Here is a 17,514-nt window from a genome sequence, read left to right as displayed (position 1 = left end):
CTGGTAACCACGGTAAACATCGGGTAACCAAGAAGCCCTGTCCTTGGTTACCCGATATTTACCTTCGTTACCAGCCTCCGCCGCTCTCACTGTCAGTGCCGGCTCCTGCTTCTTGCACATGTAGCTGCAGCACACATCGGGTAATTAACCCCATGTGTACTGTAGCTAGGAGAGCAGGGAGCCACCGCTAAGCGGTGTGCGCTGCTCCCTGCTCTCTGCACGTGTAGCTGCGTGCGCTGGTAAGAAAAGGTAAATATCGGGTTGGTTACCCGATATTTCCCTTAGTTACCAAGCGCAGCATCTTCCACGCGGCGCTGCTGGCTGGGGGCTGGGACACTGGTTGCTGGTGAGCTCACCAGCAACTGGTGTAGCCACGCTCCAGCGATCCCTGCCAGGTCAGGTTGCTGGTGGGATCGCTGGAGCGTCGCAGTGTGACATCTCACCAGCAACCTCCTAGCAACTTACCAGTGATCCCTATCAGGTTTGATCGTTGTTGGGATCGCTGGTAAGTTGTTTAGTGTGACTGGGCCTTTAAGGTCCAGTCACACTAAGCAACTTACCAGCGATCCCAACAACGATAGGGATCACTGGTAAGTTGCTAGGAGGTTGCTGGTGAGATGTCACACTGCGACACTCCAGCGATCCCACCAGCAACCTGACCTGGCAGGGATCGCTGGAGCGTCGCTACACGAGTTGCTGGTGAACTCACCAGCAACCCGTGACCAGCCCCCAGCGCCGCGTGGAAGATGCTGCGCTTGGTAACTAAGGTAAATATCGGGTAACCAACCCGATATTTAGCTTGGTTACCAGCGCACGGAGCTACACATGCAGGGAGCAGCGCACACTGAGCGCTGGCTCCCTGCTCTCCTACTTACAGCACACATCGGGTTAACTACCTGATGTGTGCTGCAGCTAAATGTGCACAGAGCAGGAGCCGGCACTGACAGTGAGAGCGGCGGAGACTGGTAACAAAGGTAAATATCGGGTAACCAAGGACAGGGCTTCTTGGTTACCCGATGTTTACATTGGTTACCAGCCTCCGCAGAAGCCGGCTCCTGCTGCCTGCACATTTAGTTGTTGCTGTCTCGCTGTCACACACAGCGATCTGTGCTTCACAGCGGGACAGCAACAACTAAAAAATGGCCCAGGACATTCAGCAACAACCAACGACCTCACAGCAGGGGCCAGGTTGTTGCTGGATGTCACACACAGCAACATCGCTAGCAACGTCACAAAAGTTGTTCGTTAGCAGCGATGTTGCTAGCGATGTTGCTTAGTGTGACGGGGCCTTTAGTGTCTGCCATTGATAAATTAGATCATGAATTCCATTAAGGTCAAGGACTAATTGTTAATTTATGGGATATTATATTTACATTGGAGCTTTGGTTGAAGGTTGTCACTGAATGCCACAATCATGGTCTGGAAAGATTGTCTACAATGGAGCTGCCAGTGACAATATGTCACTTTCCTTGGCATATGTAAGAAAACAATTTCTAAAAAATATATTATATTGTCAACAGGCAATTTTTTTTTTCTTAGAATAGATGTTTGCCCTGTGATCAGACCTGAATGAACAATAAATGACGGTGCAGAAAAGAGATATTGTAGGAGAATCTCCTTCTACAGGAAATGTAGGCAAACTCATCTGCAAACCAGTGCAAAACAAAAACTATATTTTTTTCCATGGCAACCAATCAAATTTAAGCTTTCATTTTTTAAACTGCCCTGGTAAAATGAAAGCTGTAGTATGATTGGTTGCTATGGACAACATGGACGTTTTTCGTGTAGATAGTTTTAATAAGTGTGCCCCAATGTTGGTGGAAAGACCTTTTGTTATCGCCCATCCTGTGATGGCTATCCCATAAATGAAGGTGGAAACTGAAGAACCCCATCTTTGTGGTCCTTATTGTATCTAACTGACATGATGAACATAACTATTGGGGTGTACGTCTCTTTAATGTATTAAAATATACAATGAAAGGGATGAAGTTATCCCTTAAACACAATTTTGAAAAGTTGGAAAATTTGGGCGCAACTTCAAACTGTGCTAAACTGTTGAGACTTTTACCATTCTCATGTCATTTTGCCCAGTCAAGGCAACATGGGTGGAGCTGGGGTCAGCCAAGGGTGTAGTAGCCCCTGTTGGTAAAATACATGACAAATGGCAGCATTCTCTATGCCACAACTCTTACTCCAGGTGGGACTGGAGTAAGATTGGTGGCGAGGAACAGGCAGAGGTGCATGCCAGTGGTCCAACACTCCTGATGCCTGAAGAGATGGGCACCTATTTGTCAATTAGGAGCATCGAACTCCAGCTTATCTCTAAAGACCAAAGAATGAATCGACCTAATGTATCTATATGTATATATAACCCCTTGTAACCCCCTTCTCATGTACAGCACTATGGAATCAATGGTGCTCTATAAATAAATAATAATAATAATATACAGTCAAGGCCGAAAGTGTACTTGGTACCCTTGAAATTGCTGCAGAAAATATATTATTTCTCCAAGAAAATTATTGGAATTAAACCTGTTTTGCTACACACGTTTATTTCCTTTGTAATGGAGAAGCACAAAATAAAAAAGGCAAATTGGACATAATTTCACACAAAACCCCTCAAAATAGGTGGACAAAATTGTTGCCACATTTCCAAAATTGTGGGTAAACAACTTTGTTTCAAGCATGTGATGCTCATACAAACTCACCTGTGACAAGTAACAGGTAAGAGCAATATGAAAATCACACTTGAAACCAGATAAAAAGGGAATAAGTTGACTCAATATTTGCATTGTGTGTCCATGTGCACCACACTTAAGCATGGAGAACAGAAAGAGGTGAAGAGAGCTGTCTGAGGACTTCAGAACCAAAATTGTTGAAAGATATTAACAATCTCAAGATTACAAGTTCATATCCAGAGATCTTGATGTTCTTTTGTCCATTGTGCGCAACATAATCAAGAGGGTTACAGCCCATGGCACTGTACCTAATCTCTCTGGACGTGGACGGCAGAGAACAATTGATGAAACGTTGCAATGCAGGTTGGTCTGAATGGTGGATAAACAGCTCCAATCAAGTTCCAAGGAAACTCAAGCTGTCCTGCAGGATCAGGGTGCATCAATGTCAGGGTGAGCTATCTGTTGACCTTTGAATGGAATGAAACACTATGGCAGGAGACCCAGGAGGACCCCAATGGTGACACAGAAATAAAAAAGCTAAACTGCAGTTTGCCAAACTGTACATGAGTAAGCCAAAATCTTCCTGGGAAAAACATCTTGTGGACAGATGAGACCAAGATAGGAGCTTTTTGATAAAGAGCATCATTCTACTGTTTACCAAAAAAGGAAGAAAGCCTACAAAGAAAAAAAACACTGTAGCTTACAGTTAGATATGGTGGAGGTTCAAATATGTTTTGGGGTTCTTTTGCTGCCTCTAGCACTGGGTGCCTTGACCTAGTGCAAGGCCTCATGGAATCTGAAGATTACCAAAGGATTTTGGATGGCAATGTAGACCCCCAGTGTCAGAAAAATGGGTTTGCGTTCTAGGTCATGGGTCTTCAAATATGAGAAACTTGGAGCAGTTTGCAAAAGATAGCTAGTCCAAAATTTCAGTTGAGCAGTGCAAGAAGCTTGTTAATGGTTATAGGAAGCAACTGATTGCAGTTATTTATTGGAGTTTTGTTTGAAATTATGTCCAATTTGCCATTTTTTCTATATTTTTTTGGGTTCTCCCAACACACACAAAGGAAATAAACATGTGTATAACAAAATATGTGTAATCTCTGGGAGAAACATTTAATTTTCTGAAACAATTTCAAGCGTACGAACACTTTCGGCCATGACTCTCTATATATATGCGTGTGTGTATTTATATATATATACAGTGCCTACAAGTAGTATTCAACCCCCTGCAGATTTAGCAGGTTTGATAAGATGTAAATAAGTTAGAGCCTGCAAACTTCAAACAAGAGCAGGATTTATTAACAGATGCATAAATCTTACAAACCAACAAGTTATGTTGCTCAGTTAAATTTTAATAAATTTTCAACATAAAAGTGTGGGTCAATTATTATTCAACCCCTAGGTTTAATATTTTGTGGAATAACCCTTGTTTGCAATTACAGCTAATAATCGTCTTTCATAAGACAGCAGCTGATCCTCAGCTGCTGTCACTCAAGAAGCTGCTGATTTTATAAACATTACTTTCTTTGATTTCAAAACCTATACATCCAAGCTGACCACTAAAGGTATATATAGAATCAGCCTGATAGTGCCAGTATAGCACTGGCTTTAGGTTATATACGAAAATCCTGTTGATTGGTTCCCTTTGGCATTGGAGTTCACTAGCTTCACAGAAGCCACTGGAATCCTCTTCCATTCCTCCATTACCATCAGTTTCTTTAGCAAGTTAGTGGTCGTCTTGGAGGTGTGTTTGGCGTTGTTATCATGTTTGAACACTGCCTTTCCACCCGGTTTCCAAAGGGAAGGGATCATGCTCTGTTTCAGTATGTCACAGTACATGTTGGCATTTATGGTTCCCCCAATGAACTGTAGCTCCCCACAGCCGGCAGCCCTCATGCAGACCCAAACCATGACACTCCCAACACCATGCTTGATTGTAGGCTAGTCTTTGTACTCCTCACCTGGTTGCCGCCACACCATCTGGACTAAACAAGTTCTTGTCTCATCAGACAACAGGACATGGTTCAAGTAATCCAATGTCTTTAGTCTGCTTATCTTCAGCAAACTGTTTTCAAGCTTTCTTGTGCATCATCATTAGAAGAGGCTTCCTTCTGGGATGACATACATGCAGATCAATTTGATAAAGTATGAAGCATATTGTCTGAGCACTAACAGGCTGACTTCCACCTCCCCACCCCTTTAACCTCTTCAGCAATTTTTTCAGCACTCATATGTCTATTTTGAAAAGACAACCTCTGGATATGACGCTGAGAACGTGCACTGAACCTCTTTTGTCACCCATGGTGAGGCCTGCTCTGAGTGGAACCTGTGTTGTTTAACCACTGTATGGTCTTGGCCACCATGCTGCAGCTCATTTTCAGGGTGTTAGCAATATTCTTATAGTCTAGTCCATCTTTATGTAGAGCAACAATTCTTTTTTTTAGATCCTCAGAGAATTCTTTGCCATGAGGAGCCATGTTGAACTTCCAGTGACCAGTATGAGAGGGTGTGTGAGGGTTAACACCAAATTTACCACACCTGCTTCCCATTCACACCTGAGACCTTGTAACACTAACAGAGTCACCTAACAGCAGGGAGGGAAAATGGTTAATTGGGGACAATTGGCCATTGTCACTTAGGGGTGTACTCTATTTTTTGCTAGCAGTTTATACATTAATGGCTGTGAGTTGAGTTATTTAGAGGGCACCAAATTTACACTGTTATACAAGCTGCACACTGACTACTTTACATTGTATCAAAGTGTCATATCTTCAGTGATGTCCCATGAAAAGATATAATAAAATATTTACAAAAACTGAGGGGTGTACTAACTTTTATGATATACTGTATATGCATTTCACAGGTTTTTGGTACAAATAACATCTCAATTAGTAACTTTTTGATTTGCGACAATTTCATCAATTTGTACTTTTTTTCGACTTGTCTTTGTAGATTAGTTAATCTACTGATTATTAAGTTAATATGGTTTTCCAAAGGTTTTAGACAGATTCATGAAATGCAAATTGTTCAAAATTAACAAATTTTGCACCAACAGTGCTCCAGTTCCCCTCTGGAGGCACATAAGACAGTTAGGGGTGCTTCACACACAGCGAGCTCGCTGCCGAGATCGCTGCTGAGTCACGGTTTTTGTGACGCAGCAGTGACCTCATTAGCGATCTCGCTGTGTGTGACACTGAGCAGCGATCTGGCCCCTGCTGCGAGATCGCTGCTCGTTACACACAGCCCTGGTTCGTTTTCTTCAAAGCCGCTCTCCTGCTGTGACACACAGATCGCTGTGTGTGACAGCAAGAGAGCGACAAATGAAGCGAGCAGGGAGCAGGAGCCGGCATCTGACAGCTGAGGTAAGCTGTATCCAAGATAAACATCGGGTAACCAAGGTGGTTACCCGATATTTACCTTAGTTACCAGCATCTGCAGCTCTCACGCTGCCTGTGCTGCCGGCTCCGGCTCTCTGCACATGTAGCTGCTGTACACATCGGGTTAATTAACCCGATGTGTACAGCAGCTAGGAGAGCAAGGAGCCAGCGCTAAGCAGTGTGCGCGGCTCCCTGCTCTCTGCACATGTAGCTGCATTACACATCGGGTTAATTAACCCGATGTGTACTGTAGCTATGGTAGGAGAGCAAGGAGCCAGCGCTCAGTGTGCGCGGCTCCCTGCTCCCTGCACACACAGCTGTGCGCTGGTAACTAATGTAAACATCGGGTAACCATACCCGATGTTTACCTTAGTTACCAGTCTCCGCAGCTTCCAGACGGCAGCTCCGTGCAAGCGCAGCGTCGCTTGCACGTCGCTGCTGGCTGGGGGCTGTTCACTGGTCGCTGGTGAGATCTGCCTGTTTGACAGCTCACCAGCGACCATGTAGCGATGCAGCAGCGATCCTGACCAGGTCAGATCGCTGGTCGGATCGCTGCTGCATCGCTAAGTGTGAAGGTACCCTTACTTTGGTGCATTGCTTACAAAATATGTGACTTTTCCTGCTAAGGAGACGCAAAAGAAGTTAAAGGGAATCTGTCACCAGATTTTTGCTACTTCATCTGAGAGTGGCATAATGTAGGGGCAGAGATCCTGATTCCAGCGATGTGTCACTTACTGAGCTGTCATTTTCATAAAATCAATGTTTTCTCTGCTGCAGATCTAGCAGTTATTTGAATGTAGAGCAGGGTTATAACGAGATCATGCATCTGCTGGACTACCTGGCAGCAGATGCAAGAGCTCATTATATAATTAATAATAATTTTATTCATTTATATAGCACTATTAATTCCACAGCGCTTTACATACATTGGCAACACTGTCCCCATTGGGGTTCACAATCTAGAGTCCCTATCTGTATGTCTTTGGAGTGTGGGAGAAAACCGGAGTACCCGGAGGAAACCCACGCAAACACGGGGAGAACATACAAACTCCTTGCAGATGGTGTCCTTGGTGGGATTTGAACCCAGGACCCCAGCGCTGCAAGACTGCAGTGCTAACCACTGAGCCACTGTGCCACCCATTATATTATGATAATGTCCTGCTAATTAAACAGTGACTTTATAAAAGCTACACTACGCAGCCCAGTAAGTGACACATAGTTGAAATCAGGGTCTCTTTTCCTTTATCATGCTGGTCTTAGCTTTATTTGGCTAAACCATGTGTTAGATTCCATTTAAAGACAGGAAAGAAGACAATTTGGGGTTTTGTGTAAAATTTATGAATCGTACCCACCATTTTGATGAATTTGTCGTTAAAAGCGTACAAATAAAAAAAGAAAAGTGCAAAAAATGCAACTGATGATTTGGGCTATTACTTTCTTGGGGTGGCAAATGGCAATGAAAATATCATCAAAAAAAGCTAGAATAATTTTTCAGAGTATCACATCTGCAGCTCAATCAGCCTCTCTCAGCCGCAGATTTTCTCCATCTGATCCCTTCTCTCCTTTCAATCCCACAACAATCTGCCAGACAGCGAGTGAGTACAGAGATCCCACGCTGCAGTCATAGTGCTGATTAAAGATACCGAGCTGGAAATTAATCTCTGCCGGATTATTGCGAAGGGTGCCATGTATGAAAGTCAAATCGGATCCCTGTCGTTTTGTGAGGCTTGGGGCAAAGATCTTTTAAGGACAGCCAACTGCCTGTGGATACAATTAACTTCAGTGGAACAAAGAGCTATCCCGGCACTATACTAAGGGTGGCTTTACACGCTACGATTTTGCTACAGTGATCTCGTTGGGGGTCACGGATTTTGTGACGCACATCCGGCCGCTGTAGCGATCTCGTTGTGTGTGACTCCTAGGAGCGATTTTGGATCGTTGCAAAAACGTCCAAAATCGCTCCTCGTTGACATGGGGGTCCTCTCCCAATTATCGCTGCTGTCGCTTGGGCGAAGTTGATCCTCGTCCCTGCGGCAGCACACATCGCTACGTGTGACGCCGCAGGAACGAGGAACCTCTCCTTACCTGCCACACGCCAGCAATGAGGAAGGAAGAAGGTGGGCGGGATGTTCGTCCCGCTCATCTCCGCCCCTCTGCTTTGATTGGGCGGCCGCTTAGTGACGTCGCTGTGACGCCGAGCGAACCGCCCCCTTAGAAAGGAGGCAGTTCACCGGTCACAGCGACGTCGCCGAGCAGGTAAGTACGTGTGACGCTGCCGTAGCGATAATGTTTGCTACAGCAGCGATCTTCACATATCGGCATAACGATAGGGGCGGGTGCTATCATGCTCGCCATCGCTAGCATCGGCTAGAGATGTCGCAGCGTGTAAAGCCCACTTTAGTGTAAGTTATATCTGCTGGGCCCGAGTGGAGGATCTGTAAAAGCCCCTGACCATCATCATGTGTCCTCCATAGTAGTGGTGTCTTCATACGTGACTGAGGGACATTCGGCCCTAGTTGCAAATGCTATTGATGTGCACTCTATGATACTCCCTAACCACTGGGTATGACTTCTGGGACCCATGGAAATGTAGCTAATGGGCTTGTGCAACATCGATAATGAAGCTCTTCAGAAAGGCGGTCTCAATCCATGTCTATAGGACTGCTGAAGAAAGGAGAGTACAGTGCTCCGTTATTTTTGGCAGTCCCATTGACAATGAATAGAGTGGAGGCCGACCATGAGCATCCACACTCCATTTAAAGTGTTTTTCCAATGAACAATGTTCATTTTGAAGTTTATTTTAATCAATAGATCTTAAAAAAATAATAATTTATACAAATGGATGTATTTAAAAAAAATGTTCTTGTGCTGAGATAATCTTATATATGTGCCCCTGCTATGTGCTGTGTAATGGCCGTATCTGACCGTACAGGGACATGGTCGGATCATACCACAGCTCCTGGGCTAGGGAAGAAGTAATAAAGTGTATTGGTCACCCCTACGGCGTAGAGCCACTCCCATAGAAGTGTACAAAATAGTACAGTATATTGAATGTAAATTGTTCGGCAAGTACATTGCGGTGCCAGCGATGTAGCAGAACTGGATGGGAGCATTAGCCGGCGCCCTCTAGTGTCCATGAATTTATGTGTTTTATTACAGGGTATTATTGCAGAGAACACACACTTCCAATATGTAGGTGTATTTACTCTGCGTATGTATGTTATGTGTATATTATAATGAAAACAATATGTGTAATGTAAATAGGGATTGGCCCCTTGCGCCTGTCAGACAGAATTATTAATAAGGACTAATAGGTAAGGATTGTAGATAGGATGTTTATTGTAGGCAACTAGGTAAACATGCAGCAGGAGTGGGATGATAGGAGTAGTTAGCAAGTTGCTTAGATTAGTGTAGGACAGGTGCAGACAGTTCAGTGGTTGCCAGGGAGACGAAGCTAAAGTAGGTAGAGTAAGGAGGTTAGCAAGAGGAGACAGGGAAACGTTAGGCAGTTAGCTGCGGATGTAATACTGAGAGGATGGGAGGTACCCTCCCTAGTGCCGAGACCCGAGAGTCCGAGTCAAACATGGTAGCCGCCAAGAAAGAATACAGTGAGGAAACCAGTATTAGAAACAAGCACCAGAAGCTAGAAACCCAGAACAAGGGTAGAAAGTCAGAGAGCCCCGAAAGAGTGGCGCAGCACGAGAAGGCCTGTCTTTCCGAAGTAAGAAAGACCTGGTGTACCACAATAAAGTCGGTTCCCGAGTTATTCATAAAAAAGACTTGTGTGTAATTGCGTCACCCTCCACCTCAGCGGCGAGGATCAAAATCCAAGAGGAAGATCACCATGGATAATGTTGTAAGTGTCGCACATCCCATCGGGTGCACAACACGGACACACACAATTCAGGAGCAGGGGAGTAGATGACCCTTGGCTGGGATGGAGCTCCCCACTTCACAGGCCAGAACCAGATTGGAAATTATTTTTTCTATGAGGTAAAATATTTTTTTAAAAGCAGGCGGTGAAATGCTTTACCTCAAAAAAAGAATCAGATAGGATCCCATGCTGTGCAATCTGTATACTTTTTGGCTTCCTCCCCTGCCCAGGAGCTGTGGTATGATCAGATCATGTCCCTATACAGTCAGACATTGCGAATATACACAGTACATAGCAGGGACACCTATATAAGATTATCTCAGCACAGGGACATTTTTTTAAACACAACCAATTGTGGGAATTATTATTATTATTCTAAAAGCTGTTGATTAAAATCAACTTTGAAATAACTTTGTTCATTGGAAACCCCCTTTAAGACGGGATTATACAGGGCCTCATTCTTGAGTTTCCAAAGCCTTGTTCTCAGGATTGCTGGGGGGTCCAGCGGTCAAACCTCACAAGTTATCTTCTATCCATGGAAAGGGGATAACTGTCAATTTTGAGAAAACCTCTTTGGTTAAAGGAGTCTTTATCTTTTAACGTGATGATACAACACATGGGCAGGGCGCCTGATCACGGGTCACTGGAGTGACGTGGCTTTTATAGGGATGTGACAACAGAGGGCTGTGATGGACTAGTCCTGGCTGGTCACCGTTTCATGCAGCGTTATGTGAATTTATATGAATCCAGTATTTATTATATTGATGACCAGACAACACAAGCACTTTTTACCATTTCCCCTTTGTGGCCTTTTTTCCTCATAGACTGTAAATAGGGATGATCGAATACCGCAAATATTCGGCAACGCCCATATTCGTCGAATAGGTCGCTACTATTCGACGATTTGCGAATATTCGATGCGCAATGTAAGTCTATGGGAAACCCGAATAGTTGCCGAATAGCAACTATTCGGGCTTCCCATAGACTTACATTGTGCATCGAATATTCGCATAGCGGCGACCTATTCGTCAGATATACGCGAAGTCGAATATTGCCGAATATTTGTGATATTCGATCATCCCTGATTGTAAACTGTGTCCAGGGCCCCCCTACTCTTCATATCTGTTGAATTGTATTACTCTGTAATGTCCCATATTGTTTGTATATGTCCTCTCTGAATTGTAAACTGCGGAATATGTTGTCACTATACAAATAAAAATATATTATTATAGTCTTAATCTGAGGTATCATCCCTATATAAGAAGAGATGTGGCCAACTTTAAATGTTGCATGACGATGCAGTCAATCCAAGAACCTTGAGCTCATAAGACTCCCACAGATCTCCGGCCACGTAGAAAGACACCAATAATGTAACTGCCCTTTGCCATATTCTGTACCGGGGGCCAAGAACTTTCAGTTACACCTCTGCCTATGGAGTGTCTTTAATCTCGTGCATTTTTTTTTAACTCTCCGGTAATATTTAAGGAAAGGGCTTCATTGGTTAAGGTTAGAAATTAGGGCATTGGATGCAGTCGGTACAAAGCTTTGTTGGGTTGTCATTAAATTTTACTCCAGGATGTTAAGGGATAATAATTGGTGATGAACTGTAAGATATTGACCCAGGATATTAAATAAAGGTACAAGTACACCTACATGACCATCTATATACTATATAAAACTAGGATTCCTGTACTGCACACGGAGAGTATATGGGTTGTGTAAACTGCAGTACACGGTATAAAAGTGCAATCCCCCCACCTAAATACAAGGGCCGTGTGTTTGCAGTAGTAGAAGGGAGGGGGAGGCAGAGCATATGCACAGCATTCCTTGTCTCCCTGCAAGGCTCTCTGGTATGAAGAGCATGGTATAATGGGGGCATTGTACCCTGAGCTCCACCCCTGTGATGACACCTGATGAGAAGGATGAAAAACTCTCACATTCAGAACATTTGAGATTAGCCAAGGCCAGGAAAGGAAGCACAAGCCACAAAGGAAGGGTCCTACAGAGCAATGTACCCTAAAAAAGGCAAAGATAAGACCCACTGAATCCATGGATGGTACAGAACTTTCACCTATGTGTCTGCAGGATCCACACGATTGAATATACAGTCAACACAACTAGGGATCCAAAAGACCTTCCACTGAATGGATTGCATAGATTAAACAGGACCAGTGGTTTACAGGACCTTAGTATGGATTATACAGAATCTCTTGCACCCAGAACCTGATATGAATGATCTAGACCAAGTGATCTACATGATCTTCTATGAAAGAACACCGACTGGATTGGGACATGGACTCCACAGATGACAGTATCTTTTTACTGAGCGCTCATCGTGAGGATTATACATTTTACAGCCAATGTCAATTTGAATCACATACTCTCATTTGAGGCCTCTGTTGTCAACCAACTTCCCACAATGCATTGTGGTAGAAGAATGGTCCTCCCATCAGTAACAACGGAAGCCAGCAATCCACCTCTGTAGTGCCTAGCCGACCATTCTTATTTCTATGCCAGGATTCACATTCTATAAATAAGTGTAATTTGCTATCTCAAGAGCAGGACAACAATTTTGAAGACAGATTTTTCATTTCATTTGTAAATTCTAGAAGATTAATGCATGCCACCTTGAGGGTCATAGGTAAGTTTGTACTATCATTTGACAACCCAGCAGTTCCCCTTTTTTTATATTAAAGGGGGTTTCCAGGATTTTTATTGATAATGTATAATTGGTAGGAATCCTAAACACTGTCCCCCTCTGAAGAGCAGAACGAAGGGGCAGTGGAGCCTAGTGGAGGGCCACAATTCCTTTGAAAACGCAAAAGGAGCTAAAAAGAGTAACAAACACGGCGAACAGCTGAAAAAAATTGAGATTTTCTAATAATTCTCAGGTGAGTGTGATAGAACCGCACTCAGCTGTCGGAGATGTGCCAATTTAGAGACAGCTCTCAAGGCATTCATCTGGGCATTTAAAGCAACGCGTCCAGGGAAGGTCATTCCAACCCTCACTCCAAGAATAGGGAGCAACAATGAAATATACAAAGAAATTGGTCTTCCATCACTAAGACAGGTGCTCCTTAGATCTAAATGAAGTGGACCTGAGGAAGGTGGAGGAGCTGTGCTGAAATGCGTTGTTCGTTCAATAATATTTCTCAATGAAATGAACATTGTTGATCTGCTTCAATGATTTGGTAACACCACATTTTGGTCTAAGCAGCACCTGTCATATTGTAGGAGACGCCTTGTATACAGCCCCTTTCCTGCAATACCGACTCAGTGTAACAAACGCTTTGCCGTGTTTGGCCTTGTTCATTTGGATTGAATAAGTTGCAGTATTAAATGTAGCAAAACATGGTTTATACATCTGCATTAAATTCTATGGATGAGTTAAAGGGAATCTGTCACATTGTGCACACAGTCCGATTTGTGGACAGCATGGTATAGTGATGGAGAAGCTGGGCAGTATGATATATAAGTTTCTGGGAAAAGATTTAGTATAAGATGTATTTTATTCATTGTAAACTCTAGTGTTTGTATGCATATGAGTCCACTGGGTGGTCCTACTAGTGATTGACAGCTATGTCTGCATGCACAGTTAGACAAGGAAAACCTGTCACTCACTGAATAGGACCGCCCAATGGACTCTTATACATACAAACACTTGGGATTTCAGTTAATATAATGAAAGAATTACTGAAATGTTTCTCTCAAAAAATATATCAATCGGATCGATTCTTCCTGCTCTATAACATCCTGACTGCAGATCGCAACCATTTTCAACATGCCAGGTTTCCGTTAAAAGAGTATTCCCATAATAGAGATAGATTGCACATCCTCAGAATGCGAGATCCTCCATTTATCGCCAGACTATTACAGGGAATCTGTCAGTATGATCAACCCCCACTTACCTTGATATCTGCGATCCAATATTTTATTGCTGAGAAACACAAGTTTTTCTTAGAATGTAAATGAGCTGTAAAGATTTATGAAATGGACATTGATCTCCTTGAGAATCTGCCTCCAGGGCTTATTTTAAAAGGCATCTGTCAGCTGGTAAGCTGAAGCCAGCATTCTGCAAGGGTTAACACAGAAAATTCAGGCATGCCTGTCTTGTCATAGTCCGATCTATTGTTTATTTGCTATGTTTGTTTAAGAAGCAGGACTCTTATCATTGCAGGACTACAAAGTCATGTGCATGACAGTCCGGCACGCCCCCTCCTTTGATTGACACTTCACTGTCAATGTACAATCTCTATTGAGAGCCTGGTGTGAGCGGGGAAGCTCACTCAGCTCTGCTGCATGACTAAAACTAAAATTTCTAATTATGTCAGAACGGCTGCACCCAGTAACCTACGTGATGCATCGTTGGATTCAGGATCTCTTTGCCTACATAATGCTGCTCTCAGATGAGGTAGCAAAGATCTGCTGACAGAGTCCCTTTGAATGAAAGTGTTACCAATGCGAGACATGTAGATCAGAAGAGCAGACTGTCACTCATTACATGTCTCCCAATGGTATTTCCCCCTTTCATTTAAAATATGCTCTAGAGGCAGATTTTCAGAGATAAGATCTTAACAGCTCATTTACATATTAAGAAGAAAATGGATATCTTAGGAATAAAATATCGGATCGCAGATGTCAAGGTATTATTTTATTTCAATTTCTATGACCTACGTCATACTGTTTATAAAGGTCGATCCTACTGACAGATTCCCTCTAATTCCCCTTACCTTCCCTTGATAAGGCAGAAGTGGCAATAAAACACAAAATGGATCGCGAGATGTCTGTGCATGAACTCAGCGCTCTCCATTGTCCTCCATGATACTTACAGACACAGCCAAGCATTCGCCCTTGGATAACTCTTTTACAGGTGAACATAGAAAGCCACCCTCTTGAGCCTTTCTTGGCTTGGACGAGCGGCTATGATTAGAAGACTATCATTATGGCAATAGGTATGTATCCCCGAGGTGAGACCCAAAACTGCAAATCATGTGACGTTGCACAATGGGGATCACTAAGGTTGAGCAATGGAAATCACAGGATAGATTTGTGGGTGAAGTGACGAGAGGTACTTTAAAACCAAAATTTTTTAAGGAAAGGAAATGCTGGGTGATGTAGTACTTCAACAGTTATAAAGCTTCTCATAGCCAAACAAGATATTAAACCAGGTAACAATATTGGGGTATGTCTAGGATTAGAAAACCACATCTGCATATTTTTTTTTAAACATGTAACTCTTGTCCATGGATATATGGTATTTTCTGGTATCGTAACCTAGCCTATTCACAGCTGCTGCTTTATTTCATATCTCATACAATCCCTTTAAGTAAAGTAGCAATGCATTATAATTAAAACCTGGATCTTCATTAGTTAAAAAATTCTGCCTCTTAGGACATTGGTGGTTTGGATGCAAAGCGTAGTGTAGACATTCTCCATATGTGAACTTTAGACTGAAGCTTTCTAAATAGAAAGGCTTTTTGTTGTACTGCACTGAGAACACATTGTGTATGTCTGAGAGGGAGTGGGGTGTTCTGTACAAGCAGGAAGCAGTGTGGGAGGCACGGAGAGAGGTGCAAAGGCCAGAGACACAGGAGAAGAAGGAGCAGAGCATCTGAAGACTTGGAGAATAAGAGAGGATCTGTGCACAGACATAGGGATATCTGGTAAGATGTAACATCTGACTTTTGAGATTTTGAGACTACAACAGACTTTCTATAGGGAATATGAGAAATACAAAGAAGATGAAAAGGACTGTATGCAGTAAGAAAGTAGAGTCTTCGGAAACAAGAGTAGAATCCAGGAGGCATAGATGTGGTAAATCGATAGTAGTAGAAGCCGGTTAGTGGTGGTTCCCATCTTGGCTAAATTCACCACTCCAAGGGTCCTTAACTTGGAAAAAAAAAGTTCTACATGCAGAAAGGGAATGTTGACCGTAGACATGGCAAGAGGGTCTACAGGGGAAACAAAGTTGTGGTGAATGTAGGGCAGTGATCTCCAACGTGTGGTTTTCCTCTCTGTATTCCCTAACAAGTGCAAAAAGGATGTGAGGTCTTCAGAGGTAGGAGAAGGTGCTACCAGGGGTCATACTGTAGATGTGGTGGGTGTACAGCAGTGATCTATGACATATGGCACTCCTGCTGTTTAAAAACTACAATTCCCAGCAAGCTTTAATAGTCTGCAAAAAAAGAGGTGTACATGAGAATTCGTAGGATTTATGGAGACAGGAGAAGGATCTATGAGAAGACATAACTATGGTGTATCTAAAGGAGTGATCTCCAACATCTATTTTTCCAGTTGCTAAACTACAACTCCCAGCATAAGGTGTGAATTGTATTTTGATAACTGCTATGAAAATACCAGATGAAAACTAGAGATCGAGGATTCTATAGGGTCTAGGATTCTATCATGGTATGTCTAGAAGTGTCCTAAGAGGTCTAGAGAGGTTCAAAAGCGAGAAGGTCAAGACAAGGTGTTCTACACAGATGTAATAGTCTACATTTAGTACCAGAGGGAAAGCTGGAAAAAATAGTGTCAATGGGTGTAGTGAAGTCAGAAAGAAAGAGGACAATTGGAGGATAGAGAAAAGGATGATGAGTTCACAGAGCCAAAATTCAGACAAGACTACAAATGGCATAGAATGACTAAAAACCTGAAGAAGTAAAGCCAACTCTAAAGGAATTGGAATTACACAGTGAGGAGTAAAGTTGGAGCATATGGTGACCATAAAGAAGGATGGAATATATGGGAACAAATAACTTCAGAACATTAACCCAGAAAGTTGAGCATCTCAGAAGACAATTCAAGTCCTTTTGGCATAAGAAGGAGCAGGAGGGAAACCTTTATAAGGTAGAGAGACTAAAACTGTGAGCTAGCTAAGGAAAATGGGTTGAACTGGAATAAATGATGTATGAGTATGTGTATATATAGATGCAGTATGTATTTTGTATGTATATATATTATAGTCAAATATATGATATAGTTAAAATGCAAACATTTCCGCATTGCAGCCACCACAGCTAAGTCCTTGGATCACCTTAGCATTCTATAATGATGTAACTATTAATCACAAGTAAGATGGGTAGTCACAATGTTGTAACATAGACTCAAAAATGTGTCTAAATGCATCTAGCCTCACATGTATGAGTTGTACAAAATATCTCAAAACTTAAATTTGTTAAACACATGAATGAGTTCAACACAAAAAAAATCATGAAAAGGTATCCAGATTTGTCCTATTTGACAGATTGGGGGAGCCCATGCTATTCTCAAGAACAAGCAGGTTCACTGGTGAATGAAAAGGAGGAGACAATATGCAGTCACTCTCCATTGATATGTATGGGAATTACAGGTGTGTATGACTAAAACTCTGTTCACACTTGCACTGGAAAATTTGTCAGAACCCATCATCATATTTTCTATCACATTTTACAGAAAAAATAGCTCTGGGTGTTGCTTTATGTTTTCTGTCAAAACCACAGAAACCTCAACAAGACCCAATAAACTCTTTTGTAAGTCATACAACAGATACATATGCCGCACCATAATTATCTGTTGTATGATGAATCTAGCGCTGATGTCATCA

This window comes from Anomaloglossus baeobatrachus, chromosome 5 (assembly GCF_048569485.1).
Source record: "Anomaloglossus baeobatrachus isolate aAnoBae1 chromosome 5, aAnoBae1.hap1, whole genome shotgun sequence".
Classification (NCBI taxonomy): Eukaryota; Metazoa; Chordata; class Amphibia; order Anura; family Aromobatidae; genus Anomaloglossus; species Anomaloglossus baeobatrachus.
The sequence above is the reverse complement of the archived record's forward strand: the minus strand, read 5'-3'. Positions refer to the sequence as shown.